This window comes from Balaenoptera musculus, chromosome 2 (assembly GCF_009873245.2).
Source record: "Balaenoptera musculus isolate JJ_BM4_2016_0621 chromosome 2, mBalMus1.pri.v3, whole genome shotgun sequence".
NCBI lineage: Eukaryota > Metazoa > Chordata > Mammalia > Artiodactyla > Balaenopteridae > Balaenoptera > Balaenoptera musculus.
In genome coordinates, this window is record NC_045786.1 from 108,424,143 (window position 1) to 108,442,006 (window position 17,864).

The following is a 17,864-nucleotide window of genomic DNA, read 5'->3' on the forward strand; positions in this document are numbered from 1 at the left end:
CGAGGGCTTTCTCTATTTGCGGGCAAGTGGGAACCACTCTTCATCGCGGTGTGCGGGCCTCTTACTGTCGCGGCCTCTCCCATTGCAGAGTACAAGCTCCAGACACGCAGGCTCAGTAGTTGTGGCTCACAGGCTTAGTTGCTCCGTGGCATGTGGGATCTTCCCAGACCAGGGCTCAAACCCGTGTCCCCTGCATTGGCAGGCAGATTCTCAACCACTGTGCCACCAGGGAAGCCCTACCATTAACATTTTAATACTTTGACTACTCATATATCTGGCCATAGATGCTACTTTCTGTGTTTTTAAAATTTATGTAAGGGACTCTAGTCACACTGGGTCCTGAGATGAAGACAATGAGAACAGAGCCTCTAGCCAACTGCCAATGAACATGCAGTCATAACAGGCTATCCTGACTGAAACAAAGGTGAGGAGAGGACTTGTAGGAGATGAGGGCAGAAAGGATCACTATGCTGCTGTTTTGAAAACCCATCAAAAAGGATAAAAGAAGAGAAGCAAGAAGACCAGGAGGCTACTGCAATAACCCTGCCGTACGGCTGACAGGGTTGTGGTGCTCTGGCCAGGTGTCAGGTCAGAACTTCTGAGGTGGGAGAGCCAAGTTCAGGACAATGGTCCACCAGAGACCTCCTGGCCCCACGTAATATCAATCAGCGAGAGCTCTCCCAGAGATCTCCATCTCAACACTAAGACCCAGCTCTACTCAATGACCAGCAAGTTCCAGTGCTGGACACCCAATGCCAAACAACTGGGAAGACCAGAACATAACTCCACCCATTAGCAGAGAGGCTGCATAAAATCATAATTAAGTTCACAGGCACCCCAAAACACACCACTGCTCGTGGTCCTGCCCACCAGAAAGACAAGATCCAGCCTCATCAACCAGAGCACAGGTACCAGTCCCCTCCACCAGGAAGCCTACACAACCCACTGAACCAACCTTAGCCACTGGGGGCAGATACCAAAAATAACGGAAACTACAAACCTGCAGCCTGTGAAAAGGAAACCTAAAACACAGTAAGTTAAGCAAAATGAGAAGATAGAGAAACACACAGCAGATGAAGGAGCCAGGTAAAAACCCACCAGACCAAACAAATGAAGAGGAGATAGGCAGTCTCTCTGAAAAAGAATTCAGAGTAATGATAGTAAAGATACCCAAAATCTTGGAAATAGCATGGAAAAAATACAAGAAACATTTAACAAGGACCTAGAAGAACTAAAGAGCAAACAAACAATGATGAACAACACAATAAAGGAATTAAAAATTCTCTAGAAGGAATCAGTAGCAGAACAACTGAGGCAGAAGAATGGATAAGTGACCTGGAAGATAAAATACTGGAAATAACTACTGCAGAGCAATATAAAGAAAAAAGAATGAAAAGAATTGAGGACAGGCTCAGAGAACTCTGGGACAATATTAAATGCACCAATATTTGAATTATAGGGGTCCCAGAGGAAGAAGAGAAAAAGAAAGGGACTGAGAAAATATTTGAAGAGATTATAGTTGAAAACTTCCCGAATATGGAAAAGGGAATAGTCAATCAAGTTGAGGAAATGCAGACAGTCCCATACAGGATAAATCCAAGGAGAAACACGCCAAGACACATATTAATCAAACTACCAAAAATCAAATACAAAAAAAAAAAATATTAAAAGCAGCAAGGAAAAAGCAACAAATAACATACAAGGGAATCCCCATAAGGTTAAGAGCTGACCTTTCAGCAGAAACTCTACAAGACAAAAGGGAATGGCAGGACATATTTAAAGTGATGAAAGGGAAACACCTACAACGAAGATTACTCTATCCAGCAAGTACCTCATTCAGATTCGACAGAGAAATTAAAACCTTTACAGGCAAGCAAAAGCTAAGAGAATTCAGCACCACAAAACCAGCTTTACAACAAATGCTAAAGGAACTTCGCTAGGCAGGAAACACAAGAGAAGTAAAAGACCTACAATAACAAACCCAAAACATTTAAGAAAATGGTCATAGGAACATACATATCGATAATTACCTTAAATGTAAATGGATTAAATGCTCCAACCAAAAGACATAGGCTGGCTGAATGGATACAAAAACAAGACCGTATATATGCTGTCTACAAGAGACCCACTTCAGACCTAGGAACACATCCACACTGAAAGTGAGGGCATGGAAAAAGATATTCCATGCAAATGGAAATCAAAAGAAAGCTGGAGTAGCAATTCTCATATCAGACAAAATACACTTTAAAATAAAGACTACTACAAGAGACAAAGAAGGACACTACATAATGATCAAGGGATCAATCCAAGAAGAAGATATAACAATTGTAAATATTTATGCACCCAACATAGGAGCACTTCAATACATAGGGCAAATGCTAACAGCCATAAAAGGGGAAATCAACAGTAATACAATCATAGTAGGGGACTTTAACACCCCACTTTCACCAATGGAAGATCATCCAAAATGTAAATAAATAAGGAAACACAAGCTTTAAATGATACATTAAATAAGATGGACTTGATATTTATAGGACATTCCATCCAAAAACAACAGAATACACTTTCTTCTCAAGTGCTCATACAACATTCTCCAGGATAGATCATACCTTGGGTCACAAATCAAGCCCTGGTAAATTTTAGAAAATTGAAATCATGTCAAGTATTTTTTCTGACCACAACGCTGTGAGACTAGATATCAATTACAGGAAAAAAAATCTGTAAAAAACACAAACACATGGAGGTTAAACAATACACTATTTAATAACCAAGAGATCACTGAAGAAATCAAAGAGGAAATCAAAAAATACCTAGAAACAAGTGACAGTGAAAACACGACGACCCAAAACCTATGGAATGCAGCAAAAGCAGTTCTAAGAGGGAAGTTTATAGCAATACAATCCTACCTGAAGGAACAAGAAACATGTCAAATAAACAACCTAACCTTAAACCTAAAGCAATTAGAGAAAGAAGAACAAAAAACCCCCAAAGTTAACAGAAGGACAGAAATCATAAAGATTAGATCAGAAATAAATGGAAAAGGAATGAAGGAAACAATAGCAAAGATCAATAAAACTAAAAGCTGGTTCTTTGAGAAGATAAACAAAATTGATGAACCATTAGCCAGACTCATCAAGAAAAAAAGGGAGAAGACCCACATCAATAGAATTAGAAATGAAAAAGGAGAAGTAACAACCTTCACTGCAGAAATACAGAGGATCATGACAGATTACTACAAGCAACTCTATGCCAATAAAATGGACAACCTGGAAGAAATGGACAAATTCTTAGAAAAGCACAACCTTCCAAGACTGAACCAGGAAGAAACAGATAATATGAACAGACCAATCACAAGCACAGATATTGAAACTGTGATTAAAACTCTTCCAACAAACAAAAGCCCAGGACCAAATGGATTCACAGAAGAATTTTACCAAACATTTAGAGAAGAGCTAACACCTATCCTTCTCAAACTCTTCCAAAATATAGCAGAGGGAGGAACACTCCCAAACTCATTCTACGAGGCCACCACCACCCTGATACCAAAACCAGACAAAGATGTCACAGAGAAAGAAAACTACAGGCCAAAATCACTGATGAACATAGATGCAAAAATTCTCAACAAAATACTAGCCTACAGAATCCATCAGCACATTAAAAGGATCATACACCATGGTCAAGTGGGGTTTATCCCAGGAATGGAAGGATTCTTCAATATACACATATCAATCAATGTGATACACCATATTAACAAACTGAAAAAGAAAAACCATATGGTCATCACAATAGATGCAGAAAAAGCTTTTGACAAAATTCAACACCCATTTATGATAAAACCCCTCCAGAATGTAGGCACAAAGAGAACTTACCTCAACATGATAAAGGCCATATAAGACAAACCGGCAACCAACATCATTCTCAATGGTGAAAAACTGAAATCATTCTCTAAGATCAGGAACAAGACAAGGTTGCCCACTCTCACCACTATTATGCAACATAGTTTTGGAAGTTTTAGCCACAGCAATCAGAGAAGAAAAAGAAATAAAAGGAATCCAAATCAGAAAAGAAGAAGTAAAATTGTAACTGTCTGCAGATGACATGATACTATACATAGAGAATCCTAAAGATGCTACCAGAAAACTACTAGAGCTAATCAATGAATTTGGTAAAGTAGCAGGATACAAAATTAATGCACAGAAATCTCTTGCATTCCTATACACTAGTGATGAAAAATCTGAAAGAGAAATTAAGGAAACACTCCCATTTACCACTGCAACAAAAAGAATAAAATACCTAGGAATAAACCTACCTAAGGAGACAAAAGACCTGTATGCGGAAAACTATAAGACACTGATGAAAGAAATTAAAGATGATACAAACAGATGGAGAGATATACCATGTTCTTGGATTGGAAAAATCAACATTGTGAAAATGACTATAGTACCCAAAGCAATCTACAGATTCAATGCAATCCCTATCAAACTACCAATGGCATTTTTCACAAAACTAGAACAAAAAATTTCACAATTTGCATGGAAACACAAAAGACCCTGAGTAGCCAAGGCAATCTTGAGAAAGAAAATCGGAGCTGGAGGAATCAGGCTCCTGGACTTCAGACTATACTACAAAGCTACAGTAATCAAGACAGTATGGTACTGGCACAAAAACAGAAATACAGATCAATGGAACAGGATAGAAAGCCCAGAGATAAACCCATGCACATATGGTCACCTTATCTTTGATAAAGGATGCAAGAATATACAATGGTGAAAACACAGCCTTTTCAGTAAGTGGTGCTGGGAAAACTGGACAGCTACATGCAAAAGAGGAAATTAGAACACTTCCTAACACCACACACAAAAATAAACTCAAAATGGCTTAAAGACCTAAATGTAAGGCCAGACACTATCAAACTCTTAGAGGAAAACACAGGCAGAACACTCCTCTATGACATAAATCACAGCAGGATCCTTTTTGATCCACCTCCTAGAGAAATGGAAATAAAAACAGAAATAAAGTAATGAAACTTAAAATCTTTTGCACAGCAAAGGAAACCATAAACAAGACGAAAAGACAGCCTTCAGAATGGGAGAAAATATTTGCAAATGGAGCAACTAACAAAGGGTTAATCTCCAAAATTTACAAGCAGCTCATGCAGCTCAATATCATAAAAGCAAACAACCCAATCCAAAAAAGGGCAGAAGACCTAAATAGACATTTCTCCAAAGAACATATACAGATTGCCAACAAACTCATGAAAGGATGCTCAACATCACTAATCATTAGAGAAATGCAAATCAAAAGTACAATGAGGTATCACCTCACACCAGTAAGAATGGCCATCATCAAACAATCTACAAACAGGGCTTCCCTGGTGGCGCAGTGGTTAGGAATCCGCCTGCCAATGCAGGGGACACGGGTTCGTGCCCCGGTCTGGGAAGATCCCACATGCTGCGGAGCGGCTAGGCCCGGGAGCCACAAGTACTGAGCCTGCGCGTCTGGAGCCTGTGCTCCGCAATGGGAGAGGCCGCGACAGTGAGAGGCCCGCGCACCGCGACAAAGAGTGGCTCCCACTCGCAGCAACTGGAGAAAGCCCTCGCACAGAAACGAAGACCCAACACAGCCAAAAATAAATAAATAAACAAACAAACAAATAAATAAATAAATAAATTTATTTTAAAAAATCTACAAACAATAAATGCTGGAGAGGGTGTGGAGAAAAGGAACCCTCTTGCACTGCTGGTGGGAATGTCAATTGATACAGCCACTATGGAGAACAGTATGGAGGTTCCTTAAAAAACTAAAAATAGAACTACCATACGACCCAGCAATCTCATTACTGGGCATATACCCTGAGAAAACCATAATTCAAAAAGAGTCATGTACCACAGTGTTCATTGCAGCTCTCTTTACAATTGCCAGGACATGGAAGCAACCTAAGTGTCCATCGACAGATGAATGGATAAAGAAGTTGTGGCACATATATACAAGGATTATTACTCAGCCATAAAAGGAAATGAAATTGAGTTATTTGTAGTGAGGTAGATGGACCTAGAATCTGTCATACAGAGTGAAGTAAGTCAGAAAGAGAAAAACAAATACCATATCCTAACACATATATATGGAATCTAAAAAAAAAAAAAAGAAATGATTCTGAAGAACCTAGGGGCAGGACAGGAATAAAGTTGCAGACATAGAGAATGGACTTGAGGACATGGGTAGGGGGGAGGGTAAGCTGGGATGAAGTGAGAGGGTGGCATGGACATATATACACCACCAAATGTAAAATAGATAGCTAGTGGGAAGCAGCCACGTAGCACAGGGAAATCAGCTCGGTGCTTTGTGACCACCTAGAGGGGTGGGTTAGGGAGGGTGGGAGGGAGACGCAAGAGGGAGGAGTTATGGAGATATATGTATATATGCAGCTGATTCACTTTGTTGTAAAGCAGAAACTAATACACCATTGTAAAGCAATTATACTCCAATAAAGATGTTAAAAAAAGAAAAAAGATTGCTTTGGTGTTTGGGGTCTTTTGTGTCTCCATACAAATTTTAAGATTTTTTTCGTTCTAGTTCTGTGAAGAATGCCATTGGTGGTTTGATGGGGCTTGTGTTGAATCTGTAGATTGCTTTGGGTAGTATATAAAAAAAATAAGGTACTTGACTGTTGATTCCAAAAAAAAAAAAAATTTATGTAAGTATTGGACTTCCCTAGTGGTGCAGTGGTTAAGAATCCGCCTTCCAGTGCAGGGGACATGGGTTCGAGCCCTGGTCCGGGAAGATCCCACATGCCACGGAGCAACTACTGAGCCTGCGCTACAGAGCCTGCAAGCCTGTGTGCTGCAACTACTGAAGCCCGTTCGCCTAGGGCCTCTGCTCCACAACAAGAGAAGCCACCGCAATGAGAATCCCGCGCACCGCAACGAAGAGTAGCTCCCACTTGCTGCAACTAGAGAAAGCCCGTGCACAGCAACGAAGACCCAATGCAGCCAAAAATAAAATATAAATAAATAAATTTATTTTTAAAATTTATGTGTTTCTACCATATTTATCCATCTATAAATTGTTCTTTTCAACTCATTATTAGATTTTGAGATTTATTTCCAATGATAAATTGAGATCTGCTTTAGTCATTTTACTGCTCCACAATGCTGCATTGTATGATTGTACCATAATGTGTTTATCTATTCCCATATTGCAGAACTTTTAAGTTGTTTCCAACTGTTTGCTGTCACAGGCAATACTGCAATGAACATTCTCGAGAATGTGAGGCAGCCTACTTCCAAAGCAACTAAACTCACACATAGAGTCTAACTCCTCAACAATGGTTCACATGTGTTCTCGAAGTTTTAAACTTTCAAATATTCTAATCAGGCCCTTGGGCTAGTTCGTAATGTTCTACTGCTGACACAGCACAAACACCAGGACCCAGTCTCCCAGTCTCAGTATAGCTGCTTATTCCTTTTTCTTGACTTTCACCAAACTCTAAATATTAGTAATTACTATATCCCTCATTATCAATACACTACAGCTAATATCCACCAATGATGTAAAAATGAGTACACTATGTCTCAGTAAACATTTCTCTTCCCAGCCCAAAGCTTTTTAATGTCTGATCAGCCATCACTGAATAAATATTTATTGAACTCAGTAGTGTCAGGCATCGTTCTAGGCACTGAGAATCACATGGTGAAGCAGAAACTGTTCCCACAGAGCGTGAATTCTGATAGGAAAAGACAGGCAATAAATAAACAAATAAGTGAACATAAACTATATCAGATAGGGACAAATGCTGATAAAAACTTAAATTGTGATATGATAGAATATAATTAGAAAGGGGTTATTAAATGTTCTCATCACAGAAGATAACTGATAGTTATGTGATGTGATGGAAGTGTTAGCTAATGCTAGTGGGATAATCATTTTGCGATATGTAAGTGTATTGAATCAACACATTGTATAACTTAAACTTATATAATGTATATGTCAACTACATCTCAATAAAGCTGGAAAAATAAATCATTTTTTAATTTGTAAAAATAAATCAAAAAAAAATTTAAAGACTGGGTGTTCTAATACAGATGGCCAACAGGCACTTGAAAAGATGCTCAACACTGCTAATTATTAGAGAAATGCAAATCAAAACCACAATAAGGTATCACCTCACACTGGTCAGAATTGCTATCAACAAAATATCTACAAATAATAAATTCTGGAGAGGGTATGGATAGAAAGGAACCCTCCCACACTGTTGCTGGGAATGTAAATTGGTGCAGCCACTACGAAGAACAGTATGGAGGTTCTTTAAAAAACTAAAAATAGAGTTACCATATGATCCAGCAATCCCACTCCTGGGCATATATCCAGAAAAGATGAAAACTCTAACTCGAAAAGATACATGCACCCCAATGTTCATAGCAGCACTATTCACAATAGCCAAGACGTGGAAGCAACCTAAATGTCCATCAACAGATAGATGGATAAAGAAGATGTGGGGCATATATATACAATGGAGTATTACTCGACCATAAAAAAAGAATGAAATAATACCATTTGCAAGCAACATGGATGGACCTAGAGATTATCATACTAAGTGAAGTAAGTCAGAGAAAGACAAGTATCATATGATATTACTTATATGTGGAATCTAAAAAAATGATACAAATGAACTTATTTACAAAACAGAAACAGACTCACAGACATAGAAAATAAACTTATGGTTACCAAAGGGGGAAGGTGAGGGATAAATTAGGAATTTGGGATTAACAGATGCACACTATTATGTATAAAACAGATAAACAACAATGACCTACTGTATAGCACAGGAAACTACATTCAACATCTTGTAAAAACCTATAATGGAAAAGAATCTGAAAAAGAATATAAATATATATATATATATACACATATATATTTACACATAGATACATACATATATCTGAATCACTTTGCTGTACACCTGAAACACTGTAAATCAATTATACTTCAATTTTTTTTAAAAAATGGAAAAAAAAAAGAAGTTTGCTGTTCTAGACCAGTGGTGTGTAATAGAACTTTCTGCAATGATGGAACAGTTCAACAGCTGCACCGTCCAATATGGTAGCCACAAATGCGGCTAGTCCCTCTGAAGAACTAAATTTTTACTTAAATTATTTACTGAATTTTAGGACTTCCCTGGTGACGCAGTGGTTAAGAATCTGCCTGCCAATGCAGGGGACACGGGTTCAATCCCTGGTCCGGGAAGATCCTACATGCCACGGAGCAACTAAGCCCGTGCGCCACAACTACTGAGCTTGCGCTCTAGAGCCCGCAAGCCACAACTACTGAGCCCACGTGCCACAACTACTGAAGCCAGGCACCTAGAGCCTGTGCTCCGCAACAAGAGAAGCCACCGCAATGAGAAGCCTGCGCACTTCAGCAAAGAGTAGCCTCCGCTCGCAACAACTAGAGAAAGCCCGCACGCAGCAATGAAGACCCAACGCAGCCATAAATAAATAAATAAAATAATTTACTGAATTTTAATATACACTTAAATGTAAATAGCTACATGTGGCTAGTGTCTACTAAACTGGATAGGGTCGCTTGCCTAGGGTCCCAATACTAGTAAGTGACGAGGTGAAATTTGAACCCAAGGAATCTGGCATCAGACTATATATTCCTAACCACTACATCATATTGCCTCTACTGGGACATTAGCTGAAAGGAGAGATCCTAAGAGGTTTTGCTTTTTTGTTAGTTTGATAATAGAACGCTGTTTTAACGCTGATGGAAATTAGTCAGTGGAAAGTGAAAACTTCATGAAGTAGATGAGAGAGAATGCAAAAGGAAACATCTTGAAAAGATGAGAGAGGATGAGATCCAGAACACAAGGAAGGAGCTGGCCTTTGATAGGAACAGTGAGTTTTGTTCTTAGTAACAACCAAGAACAGGTGGTGGGAGGGGAGCAGAAACTGGGACTGATGTGGTAGGTAGATTTGGAGACAGGATAATAAGAGAGTTTCTCCTTGTTGCTCTGACCTTCTCAATCAAGTGAGGCAAGATTATCTTCTGAAAGTGAAAAGGGAAAGGAACAGGAAGAAACAGGTTTGACAAGAGAGGGAGAGGTATGATAGAGGTAATTTCGGAGAATGGTTAAGTGTAGAGGAATGTTAAATAATATTGAGGCCTTATTTGAAATCTGTCTTCATGAATTTTAAATGAAACTATTCAGTGTAGTTATTTGTTTTTCTCCAGCAATTATAGCTGAAGAAATTGGGTACAGGCACAGAGAAAGCAATTATGTGGTAGCAGTAAAAAGAAGGGAGAGAGGGACAAGGGAATTAAGGGTATTTGCAAGGGAGTGAGTAAATATGAAATCCAAGTTGAGTGAGGAAGGAAATGAGGACATGAGAGTGAATGACAGTGAAAATGCAGTAATGTCTGTAATTGCAATCAAAACATGAATGAGGAGTTGTTTGCTTTCTTTTATTTTTATGGAACCTGACAGGCTGCTTCTAAAATTTGTATGAAAGCACAAAGGGTCAAGGAGATCTAGGACAGTCCTGAAAACCACGATGGGGGACTTGCCATAGTAGATATTAGGACTTATTTTAAAGATATATAACTAAAGCAATATGGTATTGATCACAGAGGCCAATGTAGTATTGGTCACAGCTAACGGGGTAGAGAGCTCAAGAATATATGGAAACCTGATTTAAGGCAGAGCTGACATTGTACATAATGTTGAATGAGGCTGGTAAAGCAGGTTATCCATATTAAATAAATGAAAATTGATCCTTAATTCACACCATGCTTATGAATTGATGTCGATATGAAAATCAAAACTATGAAACTTTTCAAAGAAAATAAAAAATATATGTATGATCTCAGGGTAAAGAAGAATTTCTTTATAAAGAAACAAAAAAGCACAACCACAAAAGAAGGAACTGATAAGTTTGATATATTAAAATTAATAACTTCAGTTCAAACGACATGATAAAGAAAGTAAAAAGACAAGCCACAAACTAGGAAAAGGTATTTTTAACACAAAATCCAGGATTATAATCCAGAAAATATAAAGAATTTCTACAAATCCATTGGAATCAATCCATTTAAGGAAAATAAGCAAAAGACATAAATAGGCATTTCACAGAATAAGAAATATGAATTACCTAGAAACATAAAAAAGATACTCAAATTCATTAATATTTATGGTAATCAGGGAAATGAAAATTAAAACCACAATGAAATATCACTTTATACCTTTAGATCATCTTTGGACCCCGAAACTTCTATGGGGGTGCAGGCTGAGAAAACTACTTCATTGCAAACATGAACCATTTCTGATAGAAAAGGAAGGATGACTCAGAGTTCAGAACCAAGAACCACGGAGAATCATTGTCAGGGAGCAGGATGGGCCCATTTAAAGGAACAGGTGGTTTTCAGAATTAGACCAGTGACTACCATGTCCTTTTGCCAGGAGTGTTAATTTATGGTATAGCTATCCTATCCTGTATCACCACAGTATCTTGGGTGTGCAGAGGGCAGATACCCTTGTCTCTTTAGCTCAAGGTCTTCTTGTTAACAGAAACCATACTCAAGGTGTGGTACCCAAAGAATTGTATCTGTACCTGATTAAATGAGCAGATCCTAGACTCTGACGCAATGCTGAAATAAAAGGAAGTTTTGGGGATCTTGGAAGAGAATGACTGTAATTTTGCATGTGGGAGGGATGTGAATTGTGGCAAGGGAGACAATGGAAGAAAGTCAAAGAAGGCACCATCAATTCCTTCCCTACTCACACATGCATGCTGTTCCTCCACTCAGAAGGTGGAATCTAATTCCCCTCCTTTTGAATCTGGGCTGGCTTTAATGATTTGCCTTGACCAGTAGAATACAGTGAAAATGAAGTTCTAGGACATCCATGGATGGGTGATAAAAAGCCTCAGCTTCTGCCTTAGAACATGTGCTTTAAGTCCATTCCTCTTAGAGCCCTGAGCCACCATGTAAAAAGTCCAGGCTACTCCTCTGAAAAAGAGGTGTGTGGAGCAGCACTGAGGTTACCAGATGTGTGACTATCCAGCCCAGTCAAGCCTGCAGGAGACTTCAGTCCCAGTCACTAACTGACTACAACTGCACGTGAGATCCCCAAGAGAGAACCAGCCAGCTGAGCACAGTCAACTCTCAGAACCATGGAGAAAATAACGAATTGTTGTTTAAGCCACCACACTTTAGGATATTTGTTACACAGTGATAGACAACCAGACAACATGGTTTTGATCCCCCTTCTCATCTTCACCCTCGTATATACATGTTCTAATTTTTTTCATCTAAGTCAAGGCTGTTATGGAAATCTTTTCCTTTATAATCTTGCCTGCTTTCCAAAGAGGGTGTATCCTGTCACTCTAGAGGGTTCCTTGTTTTGACAAATGCCATGATGGATTTGGGTATATAAACTTGGAGAGAGGAGCTAGAAGTAGAAAGAAGGCTCAAGATGAACAGCCCTGCTTTATAAAGGAATTCAAAATGCCTAGGGAAAATTGAGGACAGAGGAAAAACAAGAGCCAGGAATGCTAGGCAAAGTATCATAAAAAGTACAGAGAAATAACTCTCAGTGGTGACACTGCAGCAAAGAGACAATAAAACTCAGAAAATTCTGATGGAAGGAATAGGTTGTTAACTTTGGAGTATAAAATATAAAAACCTCTCCCCTGACTTATGAATCTTCAGTAAAATCCACAATGCTCACTTTCTGATGTGAGTGGACTCCTTATCAACAGCATGTGAGCATGCTGGAACAGAAGAATGATGGGGCAGTCAATATCTGGGTTATATTTTAGAAAAATGTTGACTACAACAAGTATTTAATCCTGTAACCTGGCATTAAAGAATTCCCCCAAACTAAAATCGACCCATTAATAAACATTTTGAGATAAAGTTGTTCAATAATTTTGAGTCATTAAACTTACTCTTATCTAGCCTCTTTCCATTTTATTTCAAAGAATATCACAGGATCCAGTTAAACGGCTTCATGAAATCCACATGCTATATATATAAATGCCACTCCTCTTAACTGCCAGTTTATTAACCTTGTCAAAAAAAGTAGATTCATCTGACATCATATGTTCTTAGAATCACGCATCTTCCTTATGTGCTAAAAAAATCCATCCTTTTAATTCATCATTCTACAGTCTTGACAGGAATTGACATTAAGCCAACCAGTAATTGCCTCTTTGAAGGTGTTCATTGCTGCCTGAAACCTGGAGTGCTTATTAATCCAGCCATGTTTGGGAGAGAATCTTCCCTGAATCAGGGTACCACTGGACTTTCTCTGATGACTCTGGTATATCCCTGTGTATTGTACCAATGGTAACATGTACAGATATGTGGCATGAACCTGAACCTTAGAGATGTTGCCTCCCCCCAACTTATTGTCTACCTCTACAGATCCCAAATTTTGGTTCTATATGCATAAAGCAGTATCTTAAAATAAATGCTCCTGAGAAACACCTAACCCTGAAGTTTCTAATCAGAGGTTTTGCTAGCTCCAGTGTCAAAGGCTAGCTACCTGCTAGTAGCTTAGCCTTGCAAAGTTTTAAGAAAATCACAGTGATCCATCAGCAATTTTTGTTTAAGAATAGAGAAGTGAAAAGCTAAAATGACAAGGACTGAGAATTTTTTAGTAGAGCAGTAGGGTATAAATTCAAATGTGCCTTTGAGAAAGAAGGGGTGCTGACTAAAGTTGCTGACCTAAGAGAAAGAATTCGACTCTGAAATAAAGCTGGAAAGGCAGAATTGGGGCAAGTGTCTGGACATGATGTCTGGACATGATGACAGATTTAGAAATTCTAATGAAAACTGAATAAAGGAGTAAAAGAAAAGCTGGCATTAAAGCTAGGAATGTCCCTGCATGTCTGGAACTTCCTTCCTGTCAATACACAGACCCTGGTGATCCTTTCCCTTACATCTCTTATTACTTTCTGAAGATAAACTATTTCAAACAGTTTGGCTCTGTGAGTGGTAAGATGAATAAACAAGCTTTTCAGTTTTAACAAAGGTATAGATAGAGACTGTGGGAAGTAAATCACCACTTTAAAAAATGAAGATATTTCCATATGTGTAAAAAGATGTCGTGCTCTAAAGGGGGTGCTCTGTAACCCTAGAATGACGGAATATGTTTTAGGTGCTGATCAGCCACCAGAGAATGGCTCATTTATGCCTATTCCCAGCTTCCCCCACTTCTCGCCTACATCTTCTATAAAAGAGGATGCATAGGTCAGAGAATATCTTTCCAACTCTCCCTTGCAGCAAGTGTGTGTGGGTGTGTGCACACACCCGCTATACACTAAAACCTAGAACATTCCTTGGTACTTAAGTTGTTGAACAAAGTACAACAGATGAAATAGATTCTTACCGTTCACTCTAATGCACTCAACAAGAACTCATTAAATTCTTTTTAAAACATTACTACATGCCAGATACTATGATAGATGGTGGAGCTAGAATGATGAGCAAGACAAAGTCCCAGCCCCAAGGAACTCATAGTTTATTCTGAAAAAAAAAAAAAAAAAGAGTTGTGAATGTGAGGATAAAGGCAATAAGAAGGGTGAATTACAGAGTTCTGTGCTGGAAAGGAGAAGGAAAGCTTCACAAAGGTGGTGACTGGTAAGCTGACTCTTAAGAAAGGAATTAGAGTTCACCAGATAGACAAGAGAGGGTATGGCTTTGGGAAAAACCATGGTCAAGCTGAATTTGCTCAAGGAGTGAAATAATTTTCAGTCTTTCCTATTTACTGATTTTTACAGACCAGACCAATATTTCCCAGTAACTGATCACCCATTTCCCACATTACTGCTGCAGTTACTCTCATCTACAGAAACTCGTATTTATCTCTTTCCCCGAAGATATTGCTGCGGTTTGGTCTTCACGTATTAAGACAACCTTTGGGATAATTGTCATTGACCTCAGGTTCCTTTACCCAGGCATGGTACAAGTCACTAACAGAAAAATCATTGGCTAATGAAGAATAAATGTAGAAATGTTCTATCATTCCTTTTCTATTCCATAGACTCTGAAAAATTCTATAACCAGCCTGGAGCTATATTTAGACAACCATAATACATCCCACCCAGAAAAGATAAAATTCCAATTGATCAAAATGACATTTCCCCATAATGGAAATAAAATGCAAACAGGCTAAGTACCCAACAATTTGGTTCAGTAAATTATGGTGCATCAACATGACAGAAAATTATTCAGCCTCCAAAAATGATAATTAAAATGATTGTGTGTGGTATGTGGGAAAGAAAATGCAAAATAGCTTATACACACGATTGCATTAAAATGCATCTGCTTGTGAAATATTACTTGGAAATAACATGAACAAAATTAAAATCAGTAATCTCAGTGGGGACTGCAATTTCTGGCATATTTTTCTTTTCAAATTTTTCTTCAATGCTATCAGTGGGTCATCTTTTAATTTTTTAAAGTTTGGTGTTTTTAAAGAGTGCTCTGAGTGTGGCTGCTGAATTCAAGTCCGCCATCTTCTTTGTTCCTCATACTTTGTTACAGTTAACACAGCCTAAGACCACAAGAGCTGTTTCATGCCACGCTCATTGAGCTTAGTGACAGCAACAAAAACTCTGATCTTACACCTTGTGATCAAAACAATTTTAATATAGAAACTTTCCTTTAACTTTACTAAATTTTTCTTTGTTAGAATAGAGCCATCAATCCTTCTTTTTCCTTTTTTTATGTAACAAAGTTTTATTTTTCAAAATGTACAGCTGGAGGGACCTGTTCATGCGTCCTCACCAGTAGCTGGGGCATCTCCACCCTGGGTGTTTCTAGTGTAAGTTACGTGAGCTCTGTGCTTTGAAACCAGCTTAATAAGTCCTTTACTAAGGAGCTCCTGAAAGGCTGCCCTGGCCAGAGAACTGCTAATCTTCAGTCTCTCAGAGATGACAGTGAGGCTATGAGCTTATAGTTGGAAACTTCCTTACAGAGTTTGTCATATATCTCTTTGTCAAACAAGACGAGGTTATTGAGCTTGTCCCAAACTGTCTTTGGACCACTTCTTCTTTTTGGCCTTGCCCCCAGATTTGTTCACCAGATCTTTGTTTTTCTTGGCCGACTTTCTGGCATCTTTCTTCTTTCTTCTCATCATCCTCGGGCAGCATAGCAAAGTTCAGAGAGCAGCTGCTACCATTCAGCCTCGCTACAATGTTGGACAAAAAGCCCATCACTTCTACCTGTTGACATATTTTTAGCAATCGGAGAAAGAAAAATGTAATAAAAGAGTATGGGCAGTCTTCTTCCTTCTGGTTGCATTATCTTAGTTACTTAGCCTCTCTGTACTTCACTTTCTTGTCAGTAAAATAAGATGACAATAATTGTGATAATATTACCAACTGAATATTGAATTCTAATTTTGATAATTCTTGGGGTTGTCATAAAAATCCAATGAGATGATCCAATGAGGTGATCCATGCCAAGCTTGGTCTATGTGCTTAATCACCGGTAGCTATTTATTTTCCTTACACTTGACCCATGGTGGGGTATGACTCTTCCTGACACCATTTATGCAGTTCTGGGCCACTCTAATCTTCTCTTGGCATATGTCCTTCTTTTTCGTCTTTTATTCATATCTTTTTAAAATCTGAGTTTAGGACTTCCCTGGTGGCATAGTGGTTAAGAATCTGCCTGCCAATGCAGGGGACACAAGTTCAATCCCTGGTCAGGGAAGATCCCACACGCCACGGAGCAACTAAGCCCACGAGCCACAACTACTGAGCCCACGTGCCACAACTACTGAAGCCCGCGCACCTAGAGCCTGTGCTCTGCAACAAGAGAAGCCACCACAATGAGAAGCCCGCACACGGCAACTAGAGTAGCCCCCACTCACCACAACTAGAGAAAGCCCACGCACAGCAACAAAGACCCAACGCAGCCAAAAAATAAAATAAAATAAAATAAAACCTGAGTTTACCAGAGAGCTCTCTAGAAATGATACCTTCTTCTTTTCCTTGTTTTTTATCTGGATCATTTGTGACTACAATGTCAGAATTATATTATGTAAAGAATCCTGTTCCAGGGGCTTCTCTGGTGGCTCAGTAGTTAAGAACCCGCCTGCCAATGCAGGGGACACGGTTCGAGCCCTGGTCTGGGAGGATCCCACATGCGCGGAGCAACTAAGCCCGTGCACCACAACTACTGAGCCTGCGCTCTAGAGTCCATGAGCCACAACTACTGAAGCCCATGTGCCTAGAGCCCATGCTCTGCAACAAGAGAAGCCACCACAATGAAAAGCCTGTGCACCGCAACAAAGAGTAGCCCCCACTCACCGCAACTAGAGAAAGCCTGTGCACAGCAATGGAGATCCAACGCAGCCAAAAAATTAATTAATTAATGTAAAAAAAAGAAAAAAAAATTTTTTTTAATTGCTTTAAGAATCCTGTCCTGCTTGAACCATATTTTCTTTGAAGAGTTTCATGTCACAGAATCATGCCCATTTTTTGTATGAACTTTTCCAAACCTGTATTCCTACATGCTCAGGTTCATATGGGATGATTCTGGTCTTCATCCTCTTTGGCTTTCCTTAATTGAGGTGAAACCATGCAGCTTTTTATTCCTCTAAATTAAAAAAAAAAAAAAAAGACACACATGGTATACAAAGGAGTAAAAAAATAAAAAGCAAGTCACTCCCTCTTCTCCCAGAGGCAAACATTATTATATGTTTTTTGTATTCTTTGGAAATACTCTATGCATTTTCATGCACATTTATATTTGCATACATATACATATGTGTACATATCACATTTTAAACCCCAACTGGATCAGACCATATACACTGCCCTACAAATCACTTTTTACTCAGCAATATACCT

At 38.9% G+C, this 17,864-nt stretch overlaps 1 pseudogene; it reads right to left on the reverse strand.

Moving 5' to 3' along the window:
* Positions 1-15,778: 15,778 nt before the first annotated feature.
* Positions 15,779-16,144, reverse strand: LOC118889892 (annotated as a pseudogene).
* Between the last annotated feature and the right edge of the window lie 1,720 nt (positions 16,145-17,864).